The sequence below is a fragment of the Juglans microcarpa x Juglans regia genome, chromosome 8D (assembly GCF_004785595.1).
Source record: "Juglans microcarpa x Juglans regia isolate MS1-56 chromosome 8D, Jm3101_v1.0, whole genome shotgun sequence".
In the NCBI taxonomy this organism is placed as follows: domain Eukaryota; kingdom Viridiplantae; phylum Streptophyta; class Magnoliopsida; order Fagales; family Juglandaceae; genus Juglans; species Juglans microcarpa x Juglans regia.
Genome location: NC_054608.1, coordinates 13339080 through 13365464, shown reverse-complemented (window position 1 = coordinate 13365464; position 26385 = coordinate 13339080). Strand labels below are relative to the sequence as shown.

The 26385-nt window shown below is 43.0% G+C and overlaps 1 long non-coding RNA gene across 1 annotated transcript in view; it reads left to right on the top strand.

Moving 5' to 3' along the window:
• The first annotated feature begins 6167 nt into the window (after positions 1–6167).
• The window catches only part of LOC121242483, a 34812-nt gene continuing 14594 nt past the window's right edge, over positions 6168–26385 (top strand). The window contains exons 1-2 of the long non-coding RNA XR_005935902.1: positions 6168–6279; positions 7173–7283. This is a non-coding gene — a long non-coding RNA (uncharacterized LOC121242483). The remainder of the gene's footprint in view (positions 6280–7172; positions 7284–26385) is intronic.

The window sequence follows — 26385 nt, the reverse complement described above, 5'->3', positions numbered from 1 at the left end:
TATGGCTTGTCGTAGGGATAAGGATGGTTGTGTGATTGATGAGCTTGGAACGTGGGGAATAATGTCGAGAACTGTGGAACAGTGTCCCAAAGTAGTTATGGTGTAGTCTGTAGTCTGAGGTGACAAGTGTCACCATGATGGACTTATGGCTAGGAGTATCCATGAAGTAGCAGAACAAGTGTAAGAGTACGTAGCGAAAGCATGACTAGACAATGTCATGAAGTGACGTGGTTACTGATAGTCGTGCTTATGATGGGTGAGGAGTTAGTGTAGAAATGGTGTAGCAAGAATGTGATGAGATGTCACGATGTGACAGGATTACGTGAGGAACCATACTCGTGGTGAGTTAAGGGTTGATGTAAGAATGATGTAGTGGGATGTCAGGTGACGTAACAAGGTCATGGTGTAGCTTGGGTGTAATCTTGGGCTACATGAAGTGACATAAGGCATAATGGTGAATGAAGTATTGTCATGTTAAGTGTTAGGATGAACTGTCAAAAGTGGCGGGTTTCATGAAGAGTTATGCTAGCCGGGTTAAGAGAAGGTTGGTATCGGAGTATGGCCCTTGTCCCTTCGAGCAGGTGATCAACATGTTATATGTTGATCTTAGATGATAAAGGGGTAAGGTACATGTGTAATCTAGTTAGACACATGTGCCATACGGATTCACCATATGTAATGGGTAATCTGTCATGAACACAGTGCTTAAGCCTTAGAGTTGGCTTAAAGCCTTATAGCTTGTATGGATGAGAATGAGGATTTAGTGTGGGCTAAGGTACATGAAGGTAGTGACGGGTGTATTGTTAGGATTGGGATACGTGATTCCATCGGTCGGAATCATGTGTCGAATGTGGTTAGTAAGAAGAGTAAGACGAATGTCTTAGTGTCTTAATCATATGGTGAATCATGGGTTCAGTTTAGTGAATGAGCACTCCAGGCAAGACTTTGAGTTGGAAGATGTGGTGACCGTAAGTGGTCCCCGAAGGGTTTAACATAGAAAAGGGCACGTAAAAGCATGGGATAGAAGGAGAGTGTTCCAAGTGATGTGTAGTTCTATTTCTAGTTAAGTTGCTTATGCATTAGATAGAGAATGGCGTTAAGGTTATGTGTATGCATGTAGGTTGCCATCTGACATGCACATGAATGGACTGTATGATATGCAAGTAGCATGGAGTCCAGGTAAGTGTTACGTTCATACTCTTCTAGAGTCTTTCTAAAATATATAAAGAAACAGAAATGAAAACGAAACGTTTTTCCTCACGATGCCTTACGAAAAGACACGAAAGACATTTTTACGAAAGAAAATGCTAAGTGTTCAATGGGATACATATGTACGAACCTCCTTGGCAGCCCCTTTTTATGCAACGAAAGTATTAATTGTACGCATGTGAATGGATGACTACACATTGTATCTATTGTTTGTATTTTCTAAGAAAATGCACGAACTGCACGAAAGGCATGAAGACAGATGCTCTTATGGATCCTACGAACCAACGCTTTCATGTGCGCCATGAAGTGATGCTTATGGTGCTACGAAAGTCGACGTTCAAGGTGATGCTTATGGATGCCATGAAAGCCGACGTTTAAGATCATGTATGTTTTTAAATGACGTTTTCCATGAATGAACTGTTAAATGAAGGATAGAGCTGAAATGAACTGAAAAGGGAAAGACGATTTTCGAGTTTACGCCCCAAACGATGTTTTCTCATGAAAAGAAATGTTTTCTCAATATTTGTTTTCATGAAAGGACTGTTAAAGGAAAGAAAGAACTGAATGAAAGCTCCAGCTCTTTTTAGAGCTGGTATGAATGAATGAAATGCAAGAAAGATATGAAAGCATGAACTGTATGAAGACACGTAACGGCCACATGTATGAATGAAAAGGGTACCAATGAATGGGCAGATTGCAATGCCGGGTAAGTAGTACTGGAAGTGCACCCAGTGCTGCCCCTTATGAAAGAGATTCCCAACTCGTGGCCACGGGCGTAGTCGGGGTCCAAAGAAAGACCGCTAATCCCAACGCACGAGGCGTAACAGTGTGTACTGGCCTATGAAAGTGATAAGAAAGAATGTATGAACACATGAATGCATGTATCGCACGAACGTACTAAACTTTTAAGAAATGAAGGCACTGACGAGGGAAATGTTTTACGAAAAGAAAGTCCCTTTCCAAAGGAAAACCTCGTCCAGTGATGTTTTCGAATGAACACACGTTCGTAAGAATCTTGCACCCTAGGTATGCAAGTAAAAAGTTTTGTTAATCGAACGGTAATTCTCGTCGTCCTTTATAAAAACATTTTACAAAATGTCCCACCACATGGATGGGCATTACAACAAAGCACATTGATATAGACTGCCATATAGTGAGAAAGAAGCTTCAAGCTGGTTTGAACAAGGCATTGCATGTTAAAAGCAATATGCAATTGGCAGATGTCTTCACCAAGGCTCTGGGACAACAACAATTCAAGGCCTTAGTTTCCAAGATGACACTATTGAATATTCATGGTCCATCTTGAGAGGGAGTGTTAAAAGTTATTTCGTGTATATTGTCTATTTTCATATATGTATATTTTTAGTCTTATACATGTCAGTAAGTTTGTTAAAGTTTGTTAGGATTCTTTTTGTCCTTTTTGCCTCACTATCAATATAGAGCAGAGACCTTGTGTATATACTGGTCATGACAGGCACCTTTCCATTGTACTGTATTTTTGTATTGCCTCCTCAATTTCAATAGAGAAGCTTCTTTACAATTTTTTTTTTCCATTCCTCTATTCTATTTTTGTCAAAATATGTGGTATAAGCAATCATTGAGCTCTTCATTGCTTCCATCACATAGACTACCCCTACCAAGGATGTCACTCACTTGCACAGCTGGTAGCCATATCATCTTTGATCAACACTTAGTTCAATAATGTATATTGGTTTGCTGATAGCGGTGCAAATGTGATTACACCTGATGCAAACAACATCATCAACTTGTAGCCTAGGGATTGAGATAGTAGGGATAAGTAATAGCCTAGGTTAGCACATCTCTCTCATACATGACTTTCCCACATAAAATCCAAAACATCTAAACTTGTTTAAAAGATTGTTCCCCATAGTCCTACTATAAAAGCTAGTCTCTTATCAATTAATCAATTTTGTGTGGATAATAATTTTCAGTTTCAATCTCTTCTCCTACACTATTGAACAATTGAAATTTGATAATGGAGGTGAATACACTTCTACACAATTTGAAACCTTTCTAAATCAATGTGGCAATTAGTTTTACGTCAAACCTACTGGGCAGACTCATTTCTTACTGTAGTACATCTCATTAATAGATTACCATCTCCATTTTTGAACTTCGAAACACCATTCTTTAGGTTGTTTGGTAAATAACCAAACTAGACTCCCCTTTGTATGCTCGGCTTTTTTTGTTATCCCTCATTAAAACCTAATAAAGATCATAAGATAATCTATTGCAACAAACCTTGCATCCTTTTTTAGTATTGCTCTAACCAAAACGGTTATAAGTGCTTTGATCTAGAATCACTAAAGTTCTAATCCTCTTGGAGTGTTGTGTTCAATGAGCCTAAATTTCCAACAAATGATTCACCTATTCTACAGGGATCCTGCCAAGTCACCACCAGCTCAAGTAGTCCTTACTTTAAAATTCCAACTCAGTTATCCACCTTCTCTCGCCTAACAACACTTCCTGCTGAGACTCCTACTCAGCCCACCTCACCTTATACACAATCACCACTTTCTGACTTCAACTCTCCCTCCATTTCACTAGACCAGCATAGTCCATCCAATGAACCAAAGTCCTCAAGCAGCTCACCTTCCCAATTAAATATCCATATAGATTTACCATCACCTATTGATACAAACCTCTCCATCCAAGATAATTTCACCTGCTTTCAAATTGGTAATATTAAACCTGAAAAATTTCCAAATTTCCACCTTTACCATACCCAATACCCTCTCCTTGCCCTCCATACCGCATCTCTACTACTTGAGCCTCCAACCTATCACCAAGCTACCTCTAAATCAAAATGGGTTGCTGCCATGACAGCTGAGTATGAACCCTTTATCTCTAACCACACTTGGACTTCATGCCCTCGACCTCTCCATCATAATGTGGTAAAAAAAAAAACAGTGGGTTTTTAAGCTTAAACAAATGCTTGGTTAAGACATTGAAAGATACAAAGCTTGGTTGGTGGCTAAAGGCTTTGAGCAGCAAAGTGGTGTGGACTACCATGAGAGACTTTTAGCCCTGTGGTGAAAAAGTAACCACTATATGCTTGGTGATGGAAATTCTTTTGATGTATGATTGAAAAATAAAGCAACTGGATTCTCAAATGCATTTCTGTATAGTGTGTTAACAAAGGAAGTCTACATGGAACAACATAAGGGGTTTGAGGACAAACCATCTTGACTTTGTGTGCCATTTACACAAGTCCATTTATAGATTAAAACAAGCTCATCTAGCCTGGTTACTTAGACTTTCTCGAGGCCTACTTGACCTTAGTTTTTTTGGCTCTTAGGCGGATCACTCTCTCTTCCTTTATAATGTTGGTAACTCACATATTTTCTCACTTGTCCATGTAGGCGACATAGTACTCACTGGCTATGATGGCAGTGTTATTTCTTCGATTATGTTAAGACTCATGGCAGATGTTTCTATGGAAGACCTAAGTCCTCTTGGTTTCTTTTTTAGTATTTAGGTCTGTAGAGATTCTCATAGTCTCCATCTTCACCAAAGCAAATACATCATAGACATACTTGGCAAAGAAAAAATGGTTGAAGCTAAGCCATATAGATCCCCTTGTATTTCAGGGTCGAAAATGTCCAAATTTGATTGTGACTTACTCCTTGATCTTGCACCCTATCGCCAGATTGTTGGTGCTCTTTAGGCCTACTATGACTCAAACTGGACTGGGAACCCAAGTGATTGACATTCCACCACAAGTTACAATATTTGCCTTACCACAAGTGAGCTATTTTGAATTTGGATGGTACTTAAAGAACTTCAAGTCCCTCTTCTTACACCACTTGCTCTCTAATGTGATAATGCCGAAGCAATTCAGCAAGCATCTAACCTTGTATTTCATGGTCAAATCAAGCATATTGAAATCTACTTTCATTTGATCTGTGGGAAGGTGACCATTCGAGACATTCAGGTGCATTTCATCTCCACTGTTGACCAAGTTGCTGCGTACAAGTGTGTAATCCTGCGTACATATCATGTACTGCATACTTTCCTATACAACTCAATCACTTATGTAGCACTATAAATAAATTTGATTACATTTGTTTTGGTATCTTGAATATCATGATTTGTGCTGTGAGACTTTTGAATATTTTCAAATACTTGAGTTTTCTGCTCGAGTTTTTTGCCGAACTATCATATCTTGCACACAACATATCCATGTAGCCTTCCAAAATTCTAGGAAGAAGAACCTTGAATAGAATAACTTTTTGGAGGTTTCACAGCTGCTATGACGAAGGCAAGTGAGTTGCTTGCCTAGCACAAGTGCGTGTCCAAAAAGGTGTTGTAAGTGTGAACAACTTGTAATCAAAGTCTTCTATAGTGGATAAGTTTTCTATAGGTTGGTTGCAACTAACCCATAATTTTTTAGATTTTTTAGGTTGGTTGAAAGGAAGGCACACAAAGTTTGGATACAAAAATAGTTATATCTTATTTCATCATTACAATTTTCTTAAATCTCCACACAAAATATAATAAACAATTTAACATTTTTAAATTTTTAAATATTAACAATATTAAAAAATAATATTATAATAATATTTTATTCAACTTTCAATTTTTATCTAAAATTATCTCATCTCATCTCACTATCCAAACGGGACCTGAATTTTTTGGATTATTAAAATCTCACTTAAAACTTCCAATCGGAACAAGAAGTTGAAGAGAATTTAAGGAAAAAAAAAAAAATGGACAAAAGGGCTAAAAAAAATAATTAAGTCACCAAAGTATTGAAAAAGACATGAAAGCCCTCCAGAATTATATGCCGCACGGACCATCCGCCAGAAAATTCCCCAAAAACTCGAATTTAAAATGTTCGAATTTAAATCGGATAGACGGTTGCATTTCGCTTCCATACAACGGTCGGATTTTCTTGAAGAATTAGGACGTTGGAGTTTTTATATTTTTCTATATAAATGTGATAATATCCCTTGTTGACGAACACAAAACAAGAACAAGAGCAGCATTTGACAAAGAGAGCTGCCATTCCTCTGCAGAAGGAGCACTTTCCATTCTCTTTTTCTTCAGGTGTAAATCCATTTCTGTTTATTCACTGATGTATTAACTCTGTGATCTAGACATTGATTTCATTACCGTTTTGCTCTATTGGGCGTAATCAGCAACTTGGTGTTCCTTTTAATATACAATCTATTTGCCGAAATTGCAATTGGTTTTGGTTTTCTTGGGAACAGATTGAATCTGGAAATGGGTTTAAATAGGTGAAAACAACCCTTTAATAAGAAAGAAATAGAAAAAAACAGGGATTTTGCCTGCATAGATGCTGGGACCAAAACAATTTCCAGACCCTTGCGAGTTCGTCTTTGTTGGCTTCTTGCTTTTATTTAAAACTCTGAGAAACCCATGGGAGTGAGTCTTTCTTGGCTTCTTGGTTTGAGTTTAGAGATAATTGACGTTGTTTGAAATCAAGATAATCTATGAACTTTATTCATGACAACATTTTCTGCTTTGCATCCAACTTTCCATTTCTGCTATATTAAAATTTTCGAATTTTGAAATGTCTGTTTTTTTATTGTTAATGATTCTTTTTTTCTTTTGTATGCTTCTTGGTGATGAAATTTTCAGCTTCTTCGTATTTTGTAACAATCAAAAATCAACCCAAGTCGTGGGTTGAAAATTTTAAAAACAGATATTGTTTTTAATTTATTACAAACGACGACTTGGGTTGATAATGGGTATTGTTACGCAGCATAAAATGCTGATGAGTCTAAAAATATATAAGGGGCAATATCTGTGTATCCTTGATCGATGGGTTCGAAGGAAATGCAGACTATATTGAGAAGGTCGTTTGCTCAAAAGACTTTGAAGAAAAGGAAGAACATATAATTAGTTTTTTAAATTTCTGGTTTGACACTAAAACATTACAATCTGGTTTTCATTTCTGATTTTGCTTTTTTGTTTAGGGATTTGATTTTGTGTAGACGTGGGAAGAATATACAAACGAGTTGATCAAGAGCATTGAAGAAATAATGGTGTAGGCAGACGTACAGGAGGGCCTGGGAATCAGGAAATAGGTATGTCAGGAATTCAAGCAAAATATATGCAATTGGTATTGATGCAGCTTTTTTTCGGTGATTAAAATATTGAATTTTGAAGGCTACAATTGGTTTTATAAACTAGGTATGTCCTGGTTCATAAAATTACCCGTAATTTCTATCAGAGCAACTTTTCTTTCATCCTACTATGCTCTACTATGTTAGGCAACAATTTTTGGTTTCCATCTCACAGGGTGTGCAACACAAAAGCCCAAATCATATTTATGTTGTTTCCTCTCCAGTTGGTATTGTAAATAAACCTTTGTTTAACAAAGTGAAAACCTTCCACGGTGAGAGTGCAGAAGTTGTTGATGCATTTTTCGGCCTTGACAATGTGGTCGGATGACCCACTCCTCTCACGTGGTGGTTCTTGCTGGTAGTGTATTTGGGGTGTTTATTCATGGTTTATTGCAAGAAATAAAGATGACCCATATTTACATGGTTCGACACTAAAGCTTTCATCTATGGGTTTAGGGTGTAAAATCCACTATAAATAGAGCTCAAGGTTCCTGAGCATGCCTCGAGGAAGAGTGGCCAAGACCCACCCAACTTCCCAAGGATGCCTTGAGGGAAAGGGGGACAAAGATAACCTAGCTTCCAAAGCATGCCTCGAGAAAGGGGTGGTGAAGACTTCCCTAGCTTCCCGAGCATGCTTGGAGGAAAATGGGAGTGAGGGTGGCACTAGCCTGCCAGGAATTGCTCAAGGGAAGGTGTGGTGAAAGCCAGCCCAACTTCCCAACTGACCTCGAGGGAAGCTTGGAGGGTGATGCTAGCCCCAGATTCTGTCCCCCCAAGTTCCTAAGCATGCCTCGAGGAAGAGGAGGCGAAGACCCCACCTAGCTTCCCAAGGATGCCTCGAGGGAAAGGGGAATGAAGCTAACCCTAACTTAAAAATGAATTTTGAAGGCTACAATTGGTTTTATAAACTAGGTATGTCCCGGTTCATAAAATTACCCGTAATTTCTATCAGAGCAACTTTTCTTTCATCCTACTATGTTCTACTATGTTAGGCAATAATTTTTGGTTTCCATCTCATAGAGTGTGCAACACAAAAGCCCAAATCATATTTATGTTGTTTCCACTCCAGTTTGTATTGTAAATAAGCCTTTTTTTAACAAAGTGAAAACCTTACACGGTGAGAGTGCAGAAGTTGTTGATGCATTTTTAGGCCTCGACAAAGTAGTCAGATGACCCACTCCTCTCATGTGGTGGTTCTTACTGGTAGTGTATTGGGGTGTTTATTCATGGTTTATGGCAAGAAATAAAGATGACCCATATATTGGTTCAGCACTAAAACTTTCAGCTATGGGGTTTAGGGTATAAAATCCACTATGATTAAAGTTCGATACAAGCTAGCCGAGGATGCCTCAACTAGAGGGTGTAAAATCCACTATAAATAGACCTCGAGGTTCTTGACCATGCCTCGAGTAAGAGGTGGCGAAGAACCTCCCAGCTTCCCAAGGATGCCTCGAGGGAAAGGGGGACGAAGCTAAACTAGCTTCCAAAGCATGCCTCAAGAAAGGAGTGGTGAACATCGCCCTAGCTTCCCGAGCATGCTTGGAGGAAAATGGGAGGGAGGGTGGCACTAGCCTCCCAGGAATTGCTCATGGGAGGGTGTGGCGAAAATCGACCCCAACTTCCCAATTGAGCTCGAGGGAAGCTGGGGGCGAAGCTAGCCGTAGTTTTTCCACCCCCAAGTTCCTAAGCATGCCTCGAGGAAGAGGTGGTGGAGACCCACCCACCCAGCTTCCCAAGGATGCCTCAAAGGAAAAGGGAACGAAGCTAACCCTAGCTTCCTGAGCATGCCTCGAGAAAGAGGTGGTGAAGACTGCCCCAGCTTCCCAGGAATTGCTCAAGGGAGGGTGCAGCGAAAGCCAGCCCCAGCTTCCCTCCCGACCTCGACGGAAGGTGCAGCCTAACTTCCTAACCTACCTCGATGGAAAGAGGGTTTTGGGGGGGGGGGGGGGGAGGAGTGACAATGGCATCAGACTCTCGAGAATCGCTCAACGGAGGGAAAGGGACAGAAACTGCCACATCCTACCTAAGATGCCTCGAGGGATAAGGTGAAGATAGTCGCACCCTCTAGAGGATGTAGGATGGCACAACAAAATCAACAAAATCAACCCTTGGTTTTCAGGGATGCCTCAAGGGAAGGGTGAAGGCCCACAACCTCCCAATATGCCTCAAGGAAGGGGTGAACATGGCACTCAGAGGGACTGTCATAACCTTCAGTGGAAAGGATGAGGACGACATTCTCCACCCTCATGACGACGCTTTAGTAGTGACCACACAGATTGTCAAACTAGACGACAAGAAAGGTCCTGATCGACAACGACAGTTCTGCCTATATCTTATTATGGGAAGCCTTCGTTCGGATGGGGATCAGGCTAGATCGGTTGAGCCCAGCTTCGACACCCCTCAAAGCCTTCACTGGAGGTGTAGTCCAGTTGATTAGCTCTATCACCTTGTCCATCCTAGCAGGGAAAGGCCCCAAGAATGGCAACTACCATGGTGGATTTTCTCGTGGTAAAGGTCCCCTCATCCTGCAACGCAATCTTGGGGGGACCAACCCCAAACAACTTGAGGGTTGTAACCTTCACCTTCCACTTGAAGATGAAATTCTCAACTCTTGGGAGTGGGTGAGATCCATGGTGAGCAAGTCCTGGCAAGGGAATGCTATGCTCGGGAATTTAACAGGACGACAAGGAGGTCCGAGCTCTCGAAGGAGTGCGAGAGGGTACTGACCCGCCCCCACCATCGACCCTGACGGAGCTGGATGAAGAAGTGAGGGAACCAAAATGGCTTATGAGCTGAGAAGATCCGTAAAGCTACTCCTCATAGAGCACCAAGACGTGTTCGCCTAGAGCCACGAAGAAATGCCCGAAATTGATACAACAATCATCAAACATTGCCTAAGTGTGGATCCCAAGGCAAAGAATGTCAAGCAAAAATGTTGCAGCTTTAGTGCGGAGAAGTATGCAGCCATCGTCGAGGAGGTGGACGGTCTCCTAGCTGCAAGGTTCATCAGGTAAGCCCAGGGAGAATGGCTTTTTAATGTGGTCCTAGTTAAGAAGGCGAGTGGGAAGTGGAAGATGCGTATTGACTTCATCGACCTAAACAAGGCCTGCTTGAAGGATAACTTCCCACTACCGCACATAGACCTAATAGTGGATTTGATGGCCAGACACCCTTCTCATGGATGCGTACTCAGAGTACAATTAGATCAGGAGGAGCCCAGGAGACGAGGAGAAGACGGCCTTCATCAGTGACTGGGGACTCCACTGCTACAAAGCTATGCCGTTTGGTCTAAAGTGAGATGAAGGAGTATTTGGCCCACCCACGACCTCTCGGTCGGACCAAACCAGGGGAAAGCTTGACTGTATTCTTGGCCATGACCCCAAGCGCCATGTCTGTTGTACTAGTTCGCATCGAGGGAGGAGACTAGTGACCCATACTACACAAGCTGTAATTTTCGAGAAGCCCCCGAACGAAGATGCTATAGCGTTTGCATTAGAAATCGCAGCAAGGCGGCTAAGGCCATACTTCTAAGCCCACTCGATGAAGGTACTCATTGATGTTCCCTTCAGAAAAATATTGTAGAAGCCCGATGTGTCTGGCCGGATGACGAATTGGGTGATTGAATTGAGCGAGTTCGACATCGAGTACCTCCCTTGCATGGCAATAAAAGGGCAAGTGCTAGTAGATTTCATAGTTGAATTCTCAGACTTCCCTGAAGAGAGATGCCTATCACACCCCAAGGCAAGCTCTGGCTGGTCTACGTCAACGGCTCGTCTTACTAAGCTGGGGGTAGGGGTGTAGATCATCACAAAGCTTAGGGAGGAGCATAAGTACACAATCAAACTTAGTTTCAAAACTACCAACAACAAGGCCGAGTACCCACTGGCAGGAATGTCGGTAGCCAAGTCGTTGGTTGCCACCGAGGTTGAGGTGAGGGCCGACTCGCAGGTGGTAGTCAGCTAGGTAACAAGGAAGTTTGCCATCAAAGTGGGGGGAGGTGCAGGACCATTTCAAGTACTTCCATATCCAGCAAATCCCGAGGGGGAAAAACCACAAAGCGACTGCTTGGCAAAGGTCGCCTCAGGCCAAGAAGAGAGGCCCCTCTCTCGGATCATACGGTAGCCCAAACGGTTGACACACTAGTTATCAAAATCAACATATCTGTTATCCGGTCTGCACCGTCGGAGTTGGCCAACGATATCGTGAAGTGCCTCAAACGACCAAGAGGAAGCACGAAAGATTAGAAATAGAATGGTGCGTTTCACATTGTTGGAAGGAGTCCTATATAGGAGAGGTTTCTCCAAGGCCCTCTTGAGGTGCTTCTGGCCTAGGCAAGCCCAATACTTCCTGGTTGAGATACAAGAAGGGAACTGCAAAAATCACTCTAGTGGAAGAGCATTGGCCGCTAGGGTCAAGCATGCGAGGTACTACTGGCCCTACTCCCTCCGGGATGCAAAGGACTGTGAAGAAATGCCCTAGCTACTAAGAACATGTGCTTGTTCCCCACTGCCGACCAAAAGAACTAACATCCATCGTGTCTCCTTGACCCTTCGCACAATGGGGGCTCGACCTTATCGGCTCGTTTCCTTAGGGCAAGGGAGGGGTGAAGTTTGCAGTAGTAGCAATCGATTACTTCACAAAGTGAGTAGAAGCATGAGCACTGACAAGCATCACGGCCCAGGCGATCACAAGATTCCTCAGAGCCTCATATCAAACAATGGCAGACAGTTCGACTGCTCACATTACCGGGAGTGATGTGCTGAGCTCAGGATGAAGGCCAAGCACGCATCTCCGAGGCACCCACAAGCCAATAGACAGACATAGGTGACCAACAAAACCTTACTGAATATCCTAAAGAAGAAGCTGGGGGACCAGAATGGGAGATGGGCTGAGGAACTCTCGAGTGTATTGTGGGCCCATCGAACATCCATCAAGATCCCCACGGGAGAAATACCTTTCACGCTTGTCTATAGGACCGAAGTTGTGATCCCAGCTGAGGTGGGAATGCCCACATGCCAAGTTCAACACTTCAACCCACACCACAGCGACGAAGTATTGAAAGGAAACCTAGACCTTCTGGAAGAAAGGCTAGAAGAGTTAGAAAGTTGGACGGCAAATAACAAAAGGAAAGTCGAACAAGACTTTAACAAACGAGTTTGACCTCGGGTCATCAAGGTATGAAACTTGGTCCTTAGGCAGACAGGGGTCACCACCCAGGAAGAAGGAAAGCTAGGTCTTCGATGGGAAGGGCCCTTTGTGGTGACAACCCCAACTCTTTCTATCTCGGAGGAAAATATTATGCATTTGTTATTGTTGATGATTTCTCTAGACATACTTGGGTCATCTTTCTTGCTCATAAAGATGAGGCACATAATGCCTTTACCAATCTATGTAAGAGAATTCAAAATGAAAAGGGTTATACTATTTCAAGTATCCGAAGTGATAGGGGAAAAAGTTTGTTAATAAAGATACTGATGATTTTTGTGATGAAAATGGTTTTATGCATAATTTCTTTGCTCCTCGAACTCCTCAACGAAATGAGGTAGTAGAGAGAAAGAACAGATCTCTTCAAGAGATGGCAAGAACAATGCTCAATGAGAACAACTTGCCTAGTTATTTTTGGGCTAAAGCGGTAAGTACTGCTTGTTATGTCATAAATAGAGTTATGTTAAGATCTAAGTTAGATAAAACCCCCAATGAGCTTTGGAATGAGAAAAAATTCAACATTGGTTACTTTCATGTATTTGAATGCAAATACTTCATTTTGAATGATAGTGATAATTTAGGCAAATTTAATACAAAATCTAATGAAGACATCTTTCTCGGGTATTCTATTAATATTAAAGCTTATAGAGTTTTCAATAAAAAGACTTTGACTGTACAAGAATTTGTTGATGAAGAAAGAGAAGGTATAAATAAAACAGATAGTCTCAATCTCAACAAAGAGAACATAATAAAGTATGTAAAGATCATCAAAACTTGATGCAAGATGCAACCAAACAGTGAAAACTTGTGAAAGATCATCTATAGGAACAAATTCTAGGAGAACCTTCACGAGGTGTAAGTACTCGATCATCTCTTAGAAATATTTGCAATCATACTGCTTTTCTATCTCAAATTGAACCCAAAAATATTGATGAAGTACATCTTGATAAATCTTAGATTTTAGCTATGCAAGAATAGCTAAATCAATTTGAAATAAATGATGTTTGGACACTTGTCCCTAGACCTAAAAATCATACCGTTTACTGGAAGAAAATGACTTTCTAGAAACAAGAAAGATGAGTCCGGAGTCATCATTAGAAACAAGGCTTGACTTGTAGCCTAAGGTTTCAATCAAGAAGAAGGAATCAATTATGATAAATATGCACTGGTTGCAAGATTATAAGCTATTCGAATGCTACTTGCTTATGTTTGTTATAAAGATTTCACACTTTTTTGAATGGATGTCAAAAGTGCTTTTTTAAATGGTTTTATAGAGGTATATGTTGAGCGGCCTCCAGGTTTTGAAAATCACAGTTTTTCAAATCATGTTTTGTCACAAAAGTACAATATTGACTCAAACAAGCCCCTAGAGTTCGGTATGAGAGACTTAGTGGCTTCTTGACTGAAAAAGATTTGTTAAGAGGAAAAATCGATATAACTCTTTTCATCAAACATGAAAAATATAATATTCTTTTTATTCAGATTTATGTGGATGATATAATATTTGGTGTTACTAATGAAAATATATGCCAAGATTTTGCTAAGAGTATGCAGGAAGAATTTGAAATGAGCAAGATGAGAGAATTTAACTTCTTTCTCGTATTGCAAATCAAGCGAGCAAAAAAAAAAAAAAAAAAAACATTCATTAATCAATCAAAATATATCAAAAAATTACTCAAAAAGTTTGGGATGGAGGTACGAAGGAAATTGGAACACCAATGATCTACCAAACTTGACAAGGATGAAGCCGGAAAGCCAGTTGACTAAAAGGTATATCGAGTTATGATTGGTGGTCTATTATGTTTGACAGCCAGTAGACCAGATATTATGTTCAGTGTACGCTTATGTGCACGTTTTCAATCATCGCCAAAAGAATCTCACTTGACTGCAAGTAAGCACATTCTTAGATATCTTGCTAGTACAATTGACCTAGGGTTATGGTATCATAAGTATACTTATTTTGTTCCAATCATCTACTCAGATGCAGATTATGCTGTTTCATTTCTTAGGTCATGCACTTGTTTCAAGGTTTAGTAAAAAGTAAAATTCTGTTGCATTATCTATTTTGTGGCAGAATATGTTGTTGTGGGTAGTTGTTGCGCTCAAGTTCTTTACATAAAGCAACCAACTTGAGAATTTTGAGCTCATGCACAATCACATTCCAATAAAATGTGATAATACAAGTGCTATAAATATTTCAAAGAATCCAATACGACATTCTAGAACTAAGCATATTGAGATTAGATATCATTTTCTTCGAGATCATGTGCAGAAGGGTAATATTATACTAGAATTCAGAACCACACACGATCAATTGGCAGACATTTTCACAAAACCTCTACCAGAAGATAGACTATGCATGATTAGAAGGGAAATATGAATGATGCATGCCATGAATATCTATTTATTATCTCAAATGACTTACAAAAATTTGAGACTTTTAGTCTCATTTCTCAAGTGCTCTTCCTCTACATATATGAACATGACATCATTATCTAAAAGATTAGGTAGTCGAAATGAAGAAGTAAGCAAGGATTTTAAATCCTTATTCTCTTGCCTCAAGTCTCCTATTTTTTTGTTAGACTCATGAACAAATCGTTGAAGTACACAAATCTTCTCGTTAAGCTTTTCAACCTAATGAGTTTTGGACTGCAACTGTGGGAAAATGCGATAATGCACGATGACTATCGAGTATCAAGACTCACAAGTTCATAAATGACTTCTTCATCTGACTTGCTAGTCAAGTCACTCTCATCCTGCATCAGGGCACCCATGGTAGATGCAGAAATAACTAGTGGCAGGGGTGCAGTATACCCCACATAGTGTGAATAAGGGGATTGTTGGAAGAAGATTGCTGACCCATTAAAAAAATAGGGAATTGGATGTGAATGCAGATGGATTACAGAGAGCAAAGAAGACTTGATGCGAATTAAATGAAACTCAAGACTGATTTTATAGAGATGGAAATGAGAACAAGACAAGTTATTAGTTCTTCAAAACAAACTTAGTCAATATTACAAGATATGCTGGATGCATATTTTATTTAGCTAAGCCAGCGAGATTAACTGCAGACTATCCCTATTTTTCTCATAAACGCTGAACCTCTGCTGTTAACTGTTGATGTTGACTTTGAATTTGTACCCTCTCTCGTTCCAACTCCTCTATTCATGGTTGAAGGTCATGAGTGTTCTAGTCCACAAATTTCTTCAACTCATTGTTTTCTTGTTTTAATGTTTTACTCTTTCTACTTTTATTAGCAAGCCATTGATGCAACTCAAATATTTGATTGTTAAGCCGATCAATCTCACTCACCCTTGCCAGTAACCTCTGAGACATGGTCGTAATGATGCAGCATATTGAGCACTAGTATTCTTGATCCTGCAAGAACCCCAGTATCAGTCCTGCTTGAAAAATGCATCTCTGCTCCTATCATGGTCGTTGGTATCAATCCTGCTTTAAAAATGCATCTCTGCTCCTATCATGGCATTGACAGCCTCATAAGAGAAAATTAGCAGTTGAGGCATAAATTGTTCCTAATTCAAATCTAGAACATTATTGGAAGCATGTTGCTCAACCAAGCTATCGTGGTGAATAAACTGAAACTAGGTTAATAGGCAATGCGAGAATTTGTTCGGTGGGTAGTCAAAGGGTGAAATAGTCTTTTTACAAAAACCCAGAGCATTAAAATCTCTGCAAAAGGTGTTAGAGTTAATCCAGGTAGGACTCGGGTGGGGCTCGAGGCCTTGCAGCTTGCGTGAGGGACACAAACGGCCCCGTATTTTACAGTACTGGTCAGGGACCCAGGCGGCTCCAGGTTTTGCAGCACTTACCGGGACTCGGGTGGCTCCAATTATTCAACTCTCTATAGTTTCTACAAATACACTATTTTCATCAGTCCATTGGCATTGCTTACTACGGTTCCTTTTTAATGATGCCAAAAGTGGGTGAAATTTTAGACTAGAACATTAACATATTCTTTCCAATATTTTATTTGTTAACCTTATTATTTATGCTTGGAATTATGTTTATCTATTGCTTGAAAAACTAACACATATTCTCAAGGGGAGCTTAAATATTACTACAGGCTTCAAAGTTCTACTAAGTATTTGTCATCATCAACAATGGAGAGATTGTTTAACCTAAGGTTTCAATCCTCATATAATTACGTATCTACATATAAATTTTGATGATAACAAATGAATTCAAGTATAAAGGAATTTCAACCTCAAGTTGTCTATACAATAAAGTCAAACACATCAATGAACCAAGCATGAGCAAGAAAGGGAATAAGCTCGCAAATGAAGCTCTTAGAGTAATTTTGTACATCTCATGATAAAACTCGAAATTGAATTAAGGCTCAAAATTATTCTTTTATCATAAAACGTCAAATTACATTTTAAACATGTGCATGACATATTTAAAAATTAAAAGTCTGAAATTTGAATTTTTGAAAGATGATTGATTGTCATCTTTCACATGTGCATGTTTTGTTTGAAACGTTTCAAAAGTGAATTATGATGTTTTTTACAATTTCAAGAAGGAAAAACTTTGATTTGAATATTTTGAAAAGTGAATGATGTTGTCTTTGATAATTACGAAAAGCAAAACTTTGATTTGAATATTTTGAAAAGTGAATGATGTTGTCTTTGATAATTACGAAAAGCAAAACTTTGATTTGAATATTTTGAAAAGTGAATGATGTTGTCTTTGACAATTATAGAAAATTAAACTTTGATTTAAAAATTTTAAAAAGTGAATGATATTATTGTCTTTGACATTTGAATCATTTCAAACTTGAAAATGAAGTATCATATGCCTATAGATAGCTCATTCGAGATCTTCAAATTAACAACTACAACAACAAAGATCATACGCACATCATTGCAAGTTTTACAACATTCATTCAAAGCTTTCACTCTCTCTTCTCTAAGCATTGACCATTAATCCTTGTTCATTTCGAGAGAGATGTAGTTTGCGCTGTATTGTTTTTATTCCACTCATTGAGAAGTGCTTTCTGATAATTTACCCACTTTCAGTTCTTGTATCAGTAAAAGGGTGTGTATAACCTTTGTGCGTGTAGAAGGTGTTCTACACAGGGAATAAACGTTGAATCACCACTTGTAAGGTGATTACAAGTCTAGAGAGAGATCTACAAGGATTCTTTGTAGCGAACTGCTAAAAGGTGTAATAAGTTTCTATCTCCACCTGAAGGAGCTTGAATAGTGGATTTGGAAATTCTCAAGGGGTAGCTCGAGGCTAGGACATAGGCAATGGGGCTGAACCTCATTAAAATACTAAGTTTGCTTTGTCTTACCCTTACTCTTTATATTTATTATTGTTTCATTCATATTTTATATTGTGTATTTGATTTATAATTACAGATTTTAAAATACAACCCAATTCACCCCCTTTTGTGTTAGTCATCTGGGCAACACATTGTCTGGGGCCAAAGCCTTTTGAACTCTTCATGCTACAAACCAAGTCTCTGGACTTTTCGCGATGCATTGGCTAGGGCCAAAGCCTCCCAAGCTCTGCCCTGCACATAGCTAGTTTGACACAAGTCCCGTGACTTGCCGACTTTCTAGTTACATGTCAAGTCACTGGACTTGCTACTATGCACTGGTTAGGGCTAGAGCCTCCCTAGCTCTGCCCCACCCACAACCAATCGGACACAAGTCCTGTGACTTGTTGACCTTCATGCTACAAGCCAAATCTTAGCAGTTGTTGCGATGCATTGGCTAGGGCCAGAGCCTCCCGAGCTCTGCGCCACCCACAGCCAGTCGGACACAAGTCCCTTGACTTGCCGACCTTCGTGCTACAAGCCAAGTCTCCGTACTTGCCCCGATACATTGGCTAGGGCCAGAGCCTCTCGAGCTCTGCCCCTCCCACAGCCAGTAGGATAAATCCCTTGCGTTATCGACCTTCATGTTACAGGTCGAGCCCCCAGACTCGCCTCAGGTTTTGGTTGGGCTAGAGCATCTTGAACTCTGCCTACACGGCCCCTTGGAAAACAAGTCCCTAGGCTTGCCAATCCCTGTGGTCGACAAGGCTCAGCCCCGAGACTCGCCACAGGGTTGAGAGGCCTTGAGGTGAAGGCCAAGCTCGCCCCGTGGTTTACACATAACAGTGCAGACAGACCTATGTCTAAACAAAAATGAAAGGGAGAAAACACGAAAGAATAAGTACGAAGGGGCTCAAAGCCTGTACCCTATACAAAAGTAACTAAGAGGACGGAGGGATTCCTGGCTTCCTGGCTTCCTGAGGTTATTGACAAACCATAAGTCTAAGGGTTCGGTTCTAAGGATGCCAGACTCAAAGTATTGAGATCTGTCTTTGGATATTCCCCTAGATGGTTCCGTAGCCATTCAAGGCCCTTCTTGTAGCCATAACCCAAGCAGCGTTGTGTATGGCCCAAGTGCGCTGAATTTGGGACTTGATCTCCCCCCTGTACAGGGTGCTTGCCTCTTGGCTGGATTCCATGACCGAGATGTGTGTGTCCCAAGCGAAGATAGTGTTCGTCGCATGCAGCAACTTGGCTTTGAGCCCATCGATCAGAGCATCCTTTTGCCGTACCTCATCCTTCTGACGTCAGACTTCCTGGACAAGTGAGAAATGCTTGAACAGCAGTCGAGAACGTCTCCTAGTGGCTATGGCCTACTCCTGGGCCATCTAGTCCTTCTCATCCAAAAGCGTCAGGAGCCCCATCCAAAGCAATCGCAGCTCCTCCTCCCTTTTCTATAGGTCCTTCTGCACATCCTAGAGGCACCTACACTCCAAGGAAACTCGAGTGAGCTCCACTTTGTTCCTGGCCAGCTCCATCTTCAGCCTAGACTCCTTCCTCTTTAGCTTTTGTACCTTCTCCCATAGGAGCACATGGTGTTTCTTCATGGACTCGAGGTCCTTTATTAGCCCGTTGCGCTCTAAGGAGAGGGCTTTGATGTCGCAATTCACCTTGTGAACCTCCAAACGGGAAAGAAGGGCCAGGGGTCGAAGTGCCCGATTCTCCTCCTCAAGCTCCCCGCGCTTCTTGACGATGATGCCTACCAATTGGTCCGTGACCTACAAATGAAGAAGGTGTTAGAAGGAGAAAGGGGAATGCCCCACAAGAAGAGATAAGTAAAAGGCAAAGCGTAATTGGACAAAGAGGGGCCTCAGCTTCTGGGCTTCCTGCTCAATTGCCTTGGCCCGGGCCTGCTCAAAACCTGGGCACACGCCTCTGGTCCGGCATAGAAAGAAGAGGCTACACCCCAGCTGCCAAGAAGGTTGTGGCAAGTCTTTGATGGACTCTAAGGAGGGGCAACATCTTCTCGAATGTTATAGCCTCCCCCTGAAGGGGCAACATCTTCCTGATCGATAGCCACCAAGATGGAAAAAGAGATCGGGTACCTCGTCACAACCATGGGCAGAATGGTTAGAAGGGCCTCCCGAGCAAGTGTCTCCTCGAATGAGACAAAAGATTCCATGACCACGATCCCACGAGGGGCAGGTTGAGTGAAGGCAGTGAATAGGGCAGCCTAAAAGACTTTATCATCTTTCTCCTCTTTGACGATAAACACCAGTGGGACAGATGCCGACGGAATGGACGATGAGGCGAACGTCGAACGTTGTGCCTTGCTCCTAAAAGACCCCCAATTAGGTAGAATCGGGACCTCAGAGCACTCGGGACGCGTGCACTTTGATCGCCCGCCTCACTCCTAGTAAACCCTCGAGTAGGAGGAACTGGGACCTCATGGCTTATGGGATGCGCGCTCTGGGAGCCCTCAACCACTCTCCTTGAAGCCTTGTGGGGAAAGGGGGGTTTAGTTCCTTTGGCTCAGCTTTGGAACAAGCCTTCTCTGCTCTAGGACCCCTCTGACATCACCTCGGGGAGCCCTGCCTACCTCATCATGAACCACCTTTGGCCGTTTCCTTCTGTTGCCTGTCGCAGGAAAAGTTGAGTCGTGCTTCTGAACCCAAAGGGATGAGGGGTCCCCCTTGATGTCCAGCTCGAGCACGTACGAGCGGTCGAGAGCGGTCAAAATGCTCTAGATATTGACCTCGGATAGCACCACATTGGTCTCCACGTCATAAGGGTGGGCCGATACCCAGGATAGCGTCGTCACTAACATGGCCTCTTCCATCCGAGACAAGTCGAAGGATTGGCTCTTGGCAATAGGGACATATGCCCAGACGGCCTGAATGGGAAACTGCATGTGATCCTTTTCTCCCTGGGGGTACTCCTATGCCGAGCTCGAAATAGAGAAAAGCTTTCGATACCAATCCTTGATATGCGAGTGGCACGACTAAAGGCTGGCAATGCGCCTCCCAACTGTGCGTGCCTGAAAGCTGCACAAACTCCCATCGAGGCGCAACACATGGTACACTGACAATAACTTCCGAGCTGCAACTCGGGATACTCCTCCGAGCTGGCACTGAGCACCTTCCTACAAATGATGCAACTGGCCATTGGGAGTTGATAGGCATTCTGGTGAAGCTGCATAGGGGCCAACCCCAAGAAGTTAAGGACGTCGTGAACTGGAGCTGCAAAATGGAAGGGGAAACCTGATAGCGAACATGAGGGGATAGAGTGCCATGCGGCCTTCCATCCCTTCAGTATCCACGACGGCCACGTAGCGCCCTAGGACTTCTAGAACCACCGAAGCAAGGATATTGTATTTCGCCCTAAACACTTGGAGGCTGTCTTGGGAGATCGATGACTCCTAGCTCTTCCCGGCCAAGTATAGGGGCTTGGGCTTCATGGCCATCAAAGCAGTAAAACAAGATGGCCAAGGAAGTGCGTAGATGCACCCCCACAATCGGGAGACATAAGGACTGCATAAATCGATGCAATGCCCCCATTGGAGGCCCAACAGGTGCACAGTCCAATGAATGGCCCAAGACATGGGGTGACTTGCCCCACCCGATCCAACCATCGAGAGACGTGGGGATCGTAGAAATCGAGGCGAAGCCCACATTGAATGACGTGGGTAGGTGGCATCGAGAAGCTTAACCGGCGCGTGGAGAGCATAGGCTAATGAATAGCCCGAGGCGTGGGGAGAGGCACCCCTCCTGAATTCATCAGTTTGGGAAGATGAAAAGACAATGAGAGTCGAAGTGTCTTTATGTTAACGACGGGGGAATGACTGCGAGCAATATGCCCAAGGAAGGCAAGACAAGAATGTTTTGAATTCCCACATGTGTGCGAGGAATTGACGGGCCGGGCTGGGCCGGGAGAGTAGGCCAGGCCAATGAGGCTCGAAGAGTCTGGGGGCCAGAGGACGAGGACAAGGGCTGGGCTAGGTCAGCCCAAGAGGGGAAGCGACAAAGCATTGCATGCTAGCAAGAGGACAGAAGACAAGACTGTCTGATACCAATACTGGTCGACATTCAGGGACATCCCCTGTCCATAAACCCTAGCATCCAGACAGGTTAGAGGGATGGATGTACCTAACTGGAACCACGCTGCATTTAATGGGATGGAGACGGGCATGCCACAATAGGGAGCCACTCCACATTTCCACATTTAATGCATCTCGAGGCTCGTCACACAACAACATGCCTCTTGGGGTGTCAGTGATAGCTGCAGTCAGGTTTGGTAGAATTGTTGTATAGCAGGGAGTTGGCAAGAACACCCGACCATAGTATGGAGCGGCACACCCACCATCTCCACCCACGAAGCAACCCACGCGTTGCAAAATCGGACGGCAGGGGTAGATTAGACTCGCTGCCCTGACACCACCCTGATGACACCCTACCCTAGGGAACTTGCGCAAGCAGGTGGGCTGAAAATATAAAAACACTTGATCTCCTGACAGCAGGCATGGAATGGCTTAACTGGGAGCGTCCTCAAGGAAAAGTGAGTCTGAGAGCCACACCTTATTGATGGCGCCACTCCCTAGACTGTACGCCGCATTAATCACACCGCTCCAGAAGCCAAGCCGAATTAAAGAACTCCGACTAAGTGAACAGTTGAAGTGACATGGATTCCCCGAAGCCAGGTATGAGTCATCCCCACCCAAAAACCTAGGATAAAAGCCAAACCCTAAGTATGAAGAACTTTCTCTGATTCTATTAAGCTCATGCACGAACTACTAAGAAGATATACTAACTTTAGCATCGGAGACTCCCAGGCCTCCACCAAGATCCCCCTCATTCTTCATGTCTTCTCAATGGTGCTAAAGCAAGACTCAAGACCCAAGTTGTTGGAACCCAGCCCAGAGGCCTAAGAAATACCATGTTAACAATGTTGCCGTCTGTGGGACCTCTATAGACTACACGTGTCCTTCGTATACATGTGACAACCTGTTCTTAGACAACTCGGGGACAAGACGAAATGATGTCAACAAACATGGAAGTGAGGCTCATTGCAATGGAACAACATGAAGGAAAGCTCACTACCGAGGTGAAGACCCTCTGAAAAGAGAACGGGATGCTCAGAGTAGCCACCAACACACCAGAAAATGAAGCAGAACAAAGTAGCAGTGAGCACGTAGGATCCAGAAATGTAGGAGGAGGAGGTGACGCGGAGGAGGAAAGAGAAAACTTGCAGGACGAGTTGCAACATTAAAGGAAAATAAGAAGAAATAGCGAGAAAGATGGGCACATCGTCATCAGTAGACCAATTGCTCACCAATACGGGCCTACCCAACACCGAGGAGGTGATGGCTATGCCCCTACCAACAAAGTTCCTGGTTTCGCTCATGGACATGTACGATAGGGCTAGAGACCCCCTTGGCCTTGAACACTTAGAAACCTTCAAAACCCACATGGGCCAGCATAGTTTCTCTGAAGAAATGGCTTGCAGAGCTTTCCCGTAGACTTTGAGGGGCCGGTGAGAGTATGGTTTGGGTCTTTGGCACCCGGGTCCATAGACAGCTTTGGGGAGCTAGTCCGCTTATTCCTCACACAATTTATGGTGAGTCAAAGAATAAGATGCCCCACGACGCACCTCCTCACCATCAAGCAGGGAGAAGACGAAAGTCTGAAGACATACTTATCCAGGTTCAACAAAGAATGAATAACTAGGGATAACCTCAACGAGAAGATATCTTTGGCGGTGCTTTTAGGAGGAGTGAGGCCGCGATCCCAATTCATGGCAGAATTGGCAATGAGAACTCTTGCCACACTGCGAGAATTCATGGATCAAGCCGACAACTTTATTAATGCCGAGGACACACTTTTAGCCTTAACCGAGTCAAGGAGGAAAAAATTGGAACAAGCAAAATAGGAAGGGAAAGCACTGACCAAAGGCAAGGTTTACGAGAAGACAAAGAAATGGCCATGCGACAACAGAAGAGAAGAAGCCCTACGAAGGAACTGGGGCTTTGATTTGACCTGCCGACGCTCGCCATCCAAAAACATGACAGCCAACCAACCAAAAAAGACGATTGCAAGAGAACTAGCTGCCGTTATTGCACCTACCATCAGTCCAACACTCATAACAATGAAGATTAAGTTCGCCATGAGCAGGTGGGTGTCCTCTATCTGCACAACGATGCCCTAGTCGTGACTATGCTGGTCGCCAACTTCACCATTTGGAGGATCCTTATAGACAACGATCGCTCTATAGATATCTTATTATGGGAATCCTTTACCTGGATGGGGGTAGATGCCACCTGACTCCAACCAGCCCCCATGCCACTAAAGGGTTTCTCCAGGCATATGGTTCATCCGATCGGAACATCCACATTGTCCATCTTGGCGGGCAGCACCCCCTTGATAGCCTTTGTCGTGGTCAACTTCCTGGTAGTAAAAGCTCCATCATCATACAACGCCATAATCGACAGACCCACTCTTAACAGTCTAGGGTCGGTAACATCGACTTTCCACTTGAAGATGAAGTTCTCGACCTCTTAGGGGGTGGAAGAAATTCAAGGAAAATAGGTCCTGACACAAGAGTGTTACACGCAGGAACTGAAGCGAAAGGATGGCGGGATGCACATGATCCACGCCTATATGAAGTCGAGCATCAATGGAAGTTTTGTGGCAAAAGAACTTGATGACTTGTAATTTATATTTCCATCTCAATAGTGTAAATTATATTAATGAAAATGTGAGTTTTCAGGGATAAAATACGTCTCACCTATCTCGACTTGTTACTCCAACAATGATATCCACCAACATAATCTCCATGAACGAAATCTCCATCAACGTATCTTCATCAACGAAATCTCCATCGACGACTACTTACCTCCCGTGAGGCATCAAATGGGTGAGTTACGCCTAAGACTACTTTATCCCTCTCACGGTGGAGAACGGGCCAGCCCATGGCTACCCAACATTTACCTTCCTCGTGAACCTCAAAAGGCAAGAGTGGGTCCAGTCCCAAACTGTCCAGTAACTTATCTCACCGTTGGAGGTGAAGGGCGACATGCGCCTTAAGGCCATCTCTTCCCTCCCGCGACGGAGAGTGGGTCTAGCCCCTCGACTGCCCAACAACATACCCCGACCTCTGCCACGACGAAGAGTGGGATCAGCACCAGCCTAACCCAACACTTACCTTCCCCTTGGTATCAATGAGTCAGAGAGGGTCCAGTCTCAAACTACCCATGTGGGTTAAAAAGTGGGCCGGCGGCCCCATCTCCCTCACATGAAGAACAGGTCCAGCTTCATAGTTGTCCAACAACTTACCCAGCCCCCATCACGATAAAAAGCAGATTGGCTAGTCAGCTGTCCAACACATACCTCCTCGCGAGGTACCAAAGGGATGAGTTATGCCCAAAAGCTGCTTTATCCCTCTCACGGTGGAGAGCTCAGCTAGCTCTCAGCTACCCAATACTTAGCTTCCTTGTGAGCGTCCAGAGGCAATTGGACTAGTAACTTACCTCCCCGTGGGAGGTAAAGGGCGAGATGCGCCTTAAGGCCATCTCGTCCCTCCTACGACAGAGAGTGGATCCAACCCCTCGGCTGCCCAGCAACTTACCCCAACCTCCGCTACAATGAAAAGTGGAATCAACGTCAGTCTGACCCAATACTTAACACTCTTAGCCCAGTGCACTCCCCAAAGCGTGGGAATGAAAAGCTAAAAGCAAAGCAAAGAAAGAAGAACCCAAGAAGAGAGAAAAAAACATGTACGAGAGGAACTCCATTAACATTATTGCAAAGTACTTCCAGGAGTCACTAGGCTTCACATACTTCTCCTCCATCCTCTTCAACCCCCTATGAGCAACCTCATGCTGAGTTTCGAGACTCTCAATTTCACCCTTTGAGCAACCTCATGCTGAGTCTTGAGACTCTCCATTACACCCAAAAGGCTAAGTTGGACAAGATCTCTCCGCTTGGTCCAACTTAGCCACATATCCCTAACAGTGCTTCTTGGTCTCCTCCAGTTCCACCTTCAAGGAGCCAACTGATCCTAACCACTGTCCCTCTCTTCCTCCAATAGCTTGGCCTTGAGGTAATAGTGGGCTATCTCCTACTTCATTTTCGTCATATCACTTTGAAGGTAGGTTGGATCCTCATGATAAGCAAAGACACTCTTCTCTAATGAGCAGGAGTAAGTGTCCATGTGGGCAAAGGCAGCCTCTACCTTATTCCTCTTAACCCTCACCTTGATGACCACTTAGTGGGCTTGAATTGCAAAGACCACAACACTCATACCTCTTCTTCTAGCTCAGCCCTCCCATCAACAATCTAGGCAAACAATGAGTCAACTCTCTTATGTACCAATGAAAGTCGATTAATAGAAGGATGATACAAGAAACTAGACCAAAGAAGAGCACTAAGAAAGCTTATCAAGGTTAGGAATTTTCTAAACTTGTCGGTTGTATTGCGAACATACTTAGCCCTAGTGTTATTAATACTCGGACAGGACTCAGAAGGACGGAACTTGAAAGGATGAGATCCGGAGGATCTGGGCAATTTGAGGAGCCATGCCTTC